This window comes from Pituophis catenifer, unplaced genomic scaffold, assembly GCF_029215685.1.
Source record: "Pituophis catenifer annectens isolate HBS135680 unplaced genomic scaffold, rPitCat1.0.hap2 SCAF_13, whole genome shotgun sequence".
NCBI classification, from domain to species: Eukaryota; Metazoa; Chordata; class Lepidosauria; order Squamata; family Colubridae; genus Pituophis; species Pituophis catenifer.
The window spans coordinates 4,096,826-4,103,812 of NW_027256893.1; positions in this window are offsets into that span (position 1 = coordinate 4,096,826).

A 6,987-nucleotide genomic window follows, 5' to 3' on the forward strand; every position below is an offset into this window, starting at 1 on the left:
CTTCCCTGGAGCCTTTGCGCACGGCCCAGGAGCTTTTGCGCACGGCCCAGGAGCCTTTGCGCTGCAGCGCGGCCCGGTGCCAGGTACTCCACGGCCCGGCACCGGTCCGCGGACCGGGGGTTGGGGACCACTGCTTTAGACCACTGTACTACCAAGGCTCTTTTGTATATACCTGGGTAGTAGTGTTATGGAATGATGAGACTGAACAACATTCCTGGGTCAGCCAGAGACAGTTTATTGCACAGTTTCAGAATCAGATTTGTATCTGCAATTCTGAACAAAGAAGAGCTCTGATACAACTGCTTTTATACATCTCCAAGACAAAGGATTTTGTGAGCACAGCAATTTTCCATATATGGTTAACATACATTTGTTACATTATAATTGACACTTTCTAATTACTAAATTCCTTCATTATTTTCTAGTTCATAAGATTATCTTAGCTAAACAACCTTCCTCAATTCTGTGACTGCTGATGGGTAGATTCATGGCTGCTTTTGGATAATAAGTAACTTTTGCTTCATATGGATGTCCTTGCATTTTTGACAACTAGGCCCCTCAGAAGATATATTCCTTGACAGCTAGGCCCCTCAGAAGATATATATTACCAAGAATGGAGTTTAGCTGACTTAGTGTAATCTCTAAACAAGCACATTTCTTTCTTATAATAATGTGAATAAAGAGGGTCCTTCAGTGTTCATATAGCTGACCCTGTACTATTCCTACATCATTCACATTAGTAGGGCTTTCGGCCCCCCTAAGCGGTGTGCTTTTTTTTTTTATTGAAAAGTTTTATAAGAAATACAAACATTTTCTCCCCCCCACCCTTTCCCCCTCCCCTCCTTCCCCCCACCCCCCTCCCTAGACTTCCCAGAACAGGCACAGGGTATAGCATTCACAAACATAAAGCTAAAATATGCTAACAAATTATTGCATTCATATTCTCCCTAAATCTTTAACTCCTTATAACTCAAAAACTATAAACATAAATACTTAAAAATATTTCATTCATAAGCTATATGAATCTTCTTGTTCGGATACTTTTTTTGTATATAGTCAATCCATCTTCTGAAGGGGGCACCCGGACTTGAACGGTGTGCTTTTGTATACAAAGTCCGCTTATTACCCCCACAATCCGGATCCTCATTTTACCTACCTCAGAAGGATGGAAGGCTGAGTCAACCTTGAGCCTGGTGAGAATTGAACTCGCAGTAATTGCAGGCAGCTGGCAGCTAAGTACTACTTTAACAGTAGTTTAGTCCACTGTACCACCAGGCTCATTCTATCCTCCCCCCTTCTCTCCCCCACCCAGGAAAGTACGCTTGCAAACCTCATAAACATATAACTGCCTAAACAGGCTGTAGAGATTCTCAGTCCTCCAGGTCATGGTTATCCCAAAGGTGCTTTTTTTCAGGAGGCAACTGGACTTTCTGGTTTTTCTTTGAAGATGTTTCCCTTCTCAGCTCTGAGAAGCTTCTTCAGCTCTGACGGGGTGGTGGGGAATGGAAGGTGATCCCCGAGGACTCAGATAAACTTCCAAGTGGCCTCAATGACTCTCTAAAACAGTGTTTCTCAACCTTGGTAGCTTGAAGATGGGTGGACTTCAACTCCCAGAATCCCCCAGCCAGCGCTGCTGGCTGGGGGATTCTGGGAGTTGAAGTCCACCCATCTTCAAGCTACCAAGGTTGAGAAACACTGGTCTAAAAGGATGCAAACGACCAGCTGTCTGCAAGGAATATAAATCCTTCCATTCCCCACCGTTTGGTCAGAGATGAAGAAACTTCTTGGATGAGAAGTGAAACGTCTTGAAAGAAAAACAAGAAAGTCCAGTTGCCTCTTGGAAAAAAAGCACTTTTGGGGTATAACTGCCTAGTTGAGGAAAGTATGACTTTGTTTGACAAAATGAGTCAACCTTTTCCCCAAAGCACCTGAGGGCCAGACAAGGAATAATGGATGGAAACTGAACAAGGAGAGAAGCAATCTGGAAATAAGGAGAAATTTTCTGACAGTGAGAACAATCCACCCATGGAACAGAAGTTGCCTTCGGAAGTTGTGGGAGCTTCATCACTGGAGGCTTTCAAGAAGAGACTGGACTGCCATCTGCCAGAAATGGTGTAGGGTCTCCTGCTTGGGTGGTGGGAGGGAGGGGGTTGGACTAGATGACCTCCAAGGTCCCTTCCAACTCTGTTAATCTGTATCTGTACGCACTCATTTAGACTAGAAGTGGTATGGCAGCACTTGGGGGCTGTCGCAGAGAAAAGGGGATCAATTCATTCTCCAAAGCACCTGAGGGCAGGACAAGAAGTAAAGTGGGGGAAGGTCGAAAAAGAGGGATCCAACCCAGGAGGAATTTTCTGACAGAGAGAACTATTCTGAGCCTGGTGGCGCAGTGGACTAAACTGCTGCTGTTAAAGTAGTACTTAGCTGCCAGCTGCCTGCAATTACTGCGAGTTCGAATCTCACCAGGCTCAAGGTTGACTCAGCCTTCCATCCTTCTGAGGTAGGTAAAATGAGGACCCGGATTGTGGGGGCAATAAACTGACTTTGTATAAAATAGAACACCGCTTAGGGGGGGGGCCAAAAGCCCTACTAAGCAGGTATATGCAAAAGTATGAAGGCTATTGTTTTACGCACTGTAAGCCGCCCTGAGTCTCCGGAGAAGGGCGGCATATATCAAACAAACAAACAAATAAATATTTATTAAGCAGCGGAACAGCTTGCCTCCAGAAATTGTGGGTGCTCCATCGCTGGAGGTTGTCAAAAACAGACTGCTCTAATTTTTGAATGTGGGTGCATATAGATCCGTGTTTCTCAACCTTAGCAGCTTGAAGGTGTATGGACTTCAACTCCCAGAATTCCCCAGCCAGCAAGGAAATGACTCATTCAATGGAACACAACCCTACTTAAGTCAGAGAGCAATGAAATTTCAGGGGCAGAATTTTAGTCAGTGCTGCTGAAGGACCATATCTGGACTGCCTGATGTTTGTAAACTGGAGGAGAAGAAACGTTTAGCTTTGCAAGTTTTTATTACCCTCGTTATTTGTGGGTCCCCCTCCACTCAATATGACCCATTAAAGTTCAATAAATGTTGGACGTTTTGCTGTGTTTTTTTAAAGTGCCGGTTAACTTGGGTTGTCACTTTCCTTGCAAGTAGGAGTTGGTGTTTCCCCACATTCTGTGTCTGCAGAAGAGAGAGGGAGAGAGAGGGGGGAGGGAGGGAGGAAGAGGGAGAGAGGGGGAGGGAGAGGGAGGGAGAGAGGGGAGAGGGGGAGGGAGGGAGGGAGAGAGAGGGGAGAGGGAGAGGGAGGGAGGGGGAGAGAGGGAGAGAGAGAGGGGGGAGGGAGGGAGAGAGACAGAGACAGACAGAGACAGAGACAGAGACAAAAACCAAGACCTGATGGCCTAGAGGTGGAGCTCTTGCCTCACAATCAGGAGGTTGTGAGTTCGATCCTAGGTAGAGGCAGATGTAGGGTCTCCTGCTTGGGCAGGGGGTTGGACTAGATGACCTGCAAGGTCCCTTCCAAATCTGTTAAATCTGTTAAACACACAAACACATATCACACCCTTGTCCTCCAAGGTAATAAAATAATTATTAACTTCCTTGTCCTTTGTTTTATACTCAAGTCTTTGAAACAAAACGAAATCCACAATTTGTTTCGAAAGGTGATTGGAAAGGAAAAAGAAATAAACTTTGCAGCTCCTTAATCACGTGGTTTCAAACTGGACTTCAATTCCCCAGAATTTCCCCAACCAAGCTTTCTGGGAATTGAAGTCCACACATCTTCAAGCCAGCCTTGAGAAACAATGGACCAGACTAGAGTAACTCTTCTTTCTTGGTAAGAATTGTTCACTTTTGCCTATCTTGGTGTAGGCAAGCACCCACCCCTTTCCTGGAAGAATGAAATATTTTGGGAAATATTAAAAAGGCAGAATATTATGTTTCCCTGGATGGGAAATGGAGAAGCATGTTTTAAAGACAAAGCAGCTCCCATCTTCCTGTCTCCCCCCCCCCTTTTATCAATGGACCAGAGGCAGAAACCCAATCCTTTGTTAATGAACCATCATCTGCAACACAATGGGACCCATCTAGCAACAGAAACTCACAAAATAGGACCCATCTAGCCACAGAAACTCACTGTCAACTTGCAAAGCTTTCAAGTTGCCATGAGCAGGAGGGCATCTTTCGGAAACTTCACACTCACCACATGGCACCTGGGAAGATTACATCAGCCAGCAAGGCTAGCTAAGACCCCCCACCCCCTGGGAGTCTGACAAGCAATCAGGATACTCTTTTGGGGGTCCAGGAAGTTCAAAGCCAGAGAGGGCATAAAACCCGGGGACTCACACCATCTCTGCCCTTTTCTGTTCAGGAACTCAAGCCATGTGATCCTGTCCACCATTAAACCATCTTTCCAAGCAGTCTCCATGTTTCCAGTGTCTTTTTCCCCACTTGGAGCAGAACCCAGAAGGATATTTCTTCCTACATTGGCACAGTGTTTCATATCTATAAAAGATACAGGACATTATAGTTGGAAGGGACCTTGGAGGTCTTATAGTCCCAACCCCTGGTCAAGTAGGAGACCCTACACCACTTCAGACAAATGGCTGTCCAGTCTCTTAAAAGCCTCCAGTGATGAAACACCCACTACTTCTGCAGGCAACCCGTCCCATTGATTAACGCTTCTTATTGTCACCCCAGTCTTACTTTTCACCAGACTACATACGCAATTCCTGTAATTGTTATTCATATGTTTTAGTCTCCAGCCCCCTAATCATCTTGGTTGCTCTTCTCTGCACTCTTTCCAGAGTCTCAACATCTTTTTTTATATTGTGGCGACCAGAACTGGATGCAGTATTCCAAGGGTGGTCTTACTAAGGCCTTATAATTATCATATAATTATATACTAGCTGTACCCCGCCACGCGTTGCTGTGGCCCAGTCTTGTGAGTATACAATATTTTTTCACCGAGTGCCAATAATGTCCCTCTGTAGCTCAAGTCATGCCTACTTTGCCTCCGTCCCAGTTTGCCGTGGGTGTAAGAGCTGGTTTCCCAGCTTGCCGGTATAACCGCCTTCACCTTCGCAGCTCTCCGCATCACAGGCGGCATCGGGGTCCCTGCCAAAGGTACAGCATACTCCATTAGTCAAGAGGACGCTTGGCGGCGGTTGACATTTGCCGCCATTTTGCTTGTGGGTTTGGCGGCGGCGGAGCTGAGGGGAAAAGACCCGCGCCTACCATTGTGGCGCTGCGACGTTAAAGATCGCTGAAGATAGTATAGCGTTGCTTTTACGTCCAACAGATGGCGCTGATTTTCAAAAAAGCATGTTTTTACCTGTCACAGGTGTGACATCTATATAATATAGGTATATAAAAACACATGTGTATTTGACTGCAACGTTGTGTTAAAATTTCAAAGCAATCGGTGAAGAACTTTCAGAGATTTAGGATTTTGAACAAAAGAACATTTACATTTTTATTTATATAGATTATAGGCAGGAGCCTGGATAGCTCTGCAGACTAAGCACTGTAATTTAACACCAGCTGTCTGCAATTAAAGTAAGTTCGAATCTCGCCAGGCTCAAGGTTGACTCAGCCTTCCATCCTTTCTAAAGTAGGTAAATTGAGGACCCAGACTGTGGGGGCAATAAGCTGACTTTGTATAAAATATACAAAAGTATGAAGGCTATTGCTTAATGCACTGTAAGCCGCCCTGAGTCTTCGGAGAAGGGCGGCATATAAATCAAATTAAATATATATATATATATATATTTGTCTTCTTAAGCAGGAAGCAGGAAGAAAAACTGCTGTCCTCCAATCGCGACACAGAGTTGCAGGCTAGCCAGCATACGTCAGCAACAGCAAATATAGATAAGCGACAGCTCCGACCTCGCAACAGAGAACCCATAGCTTCTAAATGAAACAGAGCCTGAAGATGACAGGGTGTGAGCCTGTCGAAACGTTGCTTTAAGAAAAACTTTTAAAGTCACTGGTAGGATTTTAGCTGAGGTTTTAAAGGACCTTGCAGAGTGCTCTGTAAGGATTTTTAGAAGATTTTAAGCTGGGATTTTAATCAGGATTTTAAATATTTTAACCAAATTATTTACAATGACGCGGGAAAACACCCGAGATTTTAATTTTTTGCATATATATATATATATATATATATATATATGTATGTATGTATGTATATGTATATGTATATGTATATGTATATGTATATGTATATGTATATGTATATGTATATGTGTATATATATATATATATACTTTTATATATATATATATATATATGTTTTTCTTCTAGCCAGTTTTTCCCTACGTAACCAAGGTTTTTTGTAGCTCCAGCTCAGTAGAATCACATCTACTCGGTTCTGGGCTTTTTTCCTTTCTAACACCTAGCAAGCTCTAACTGCTAGGTGGGAGACCTAAATAGATCCATTTCTAGCTCGTTAGCTGTCATCAGTAGGCCACACCCATATCTTATGTATCCTCCCTGTAAAGGCACAGTATCAATTTTCTTACTTCTTCGTAGGGTTTATGTGTGTTTTTCTTCTAGCCAGGTTTTCCCTACGTAGCCAAGGTTTTTTTGTAGCTCCAGCTCAGTAGAATCACATCTACTCGGTTCTGGGCTTTTATATATATTTTATATTTTATATATATATATATATATATATATATATATATATATATATATATATATATATGTATGTATGTATGTATGTATGTATGTATGTATGTATGTATGTATTGTAAGGCCTTATAATTATATCATCTGCATTTTTGAACTGCACCCATGAAGTTCAAGTGGAGCTGCACCTGTTTAATAGCCGCCACATTCTGATTAATAGTGGCATCCCAAGAACCTGTTTAAGAATCCTGCTGCAACTCTGAGACACTCTACACAGAATGCTGGGGGGGGGGGGTAAAAAAAAGAACGATGCAAAATATCTGCTGCTGCTTTTATTGATATTCCATCATTGAAGAGTG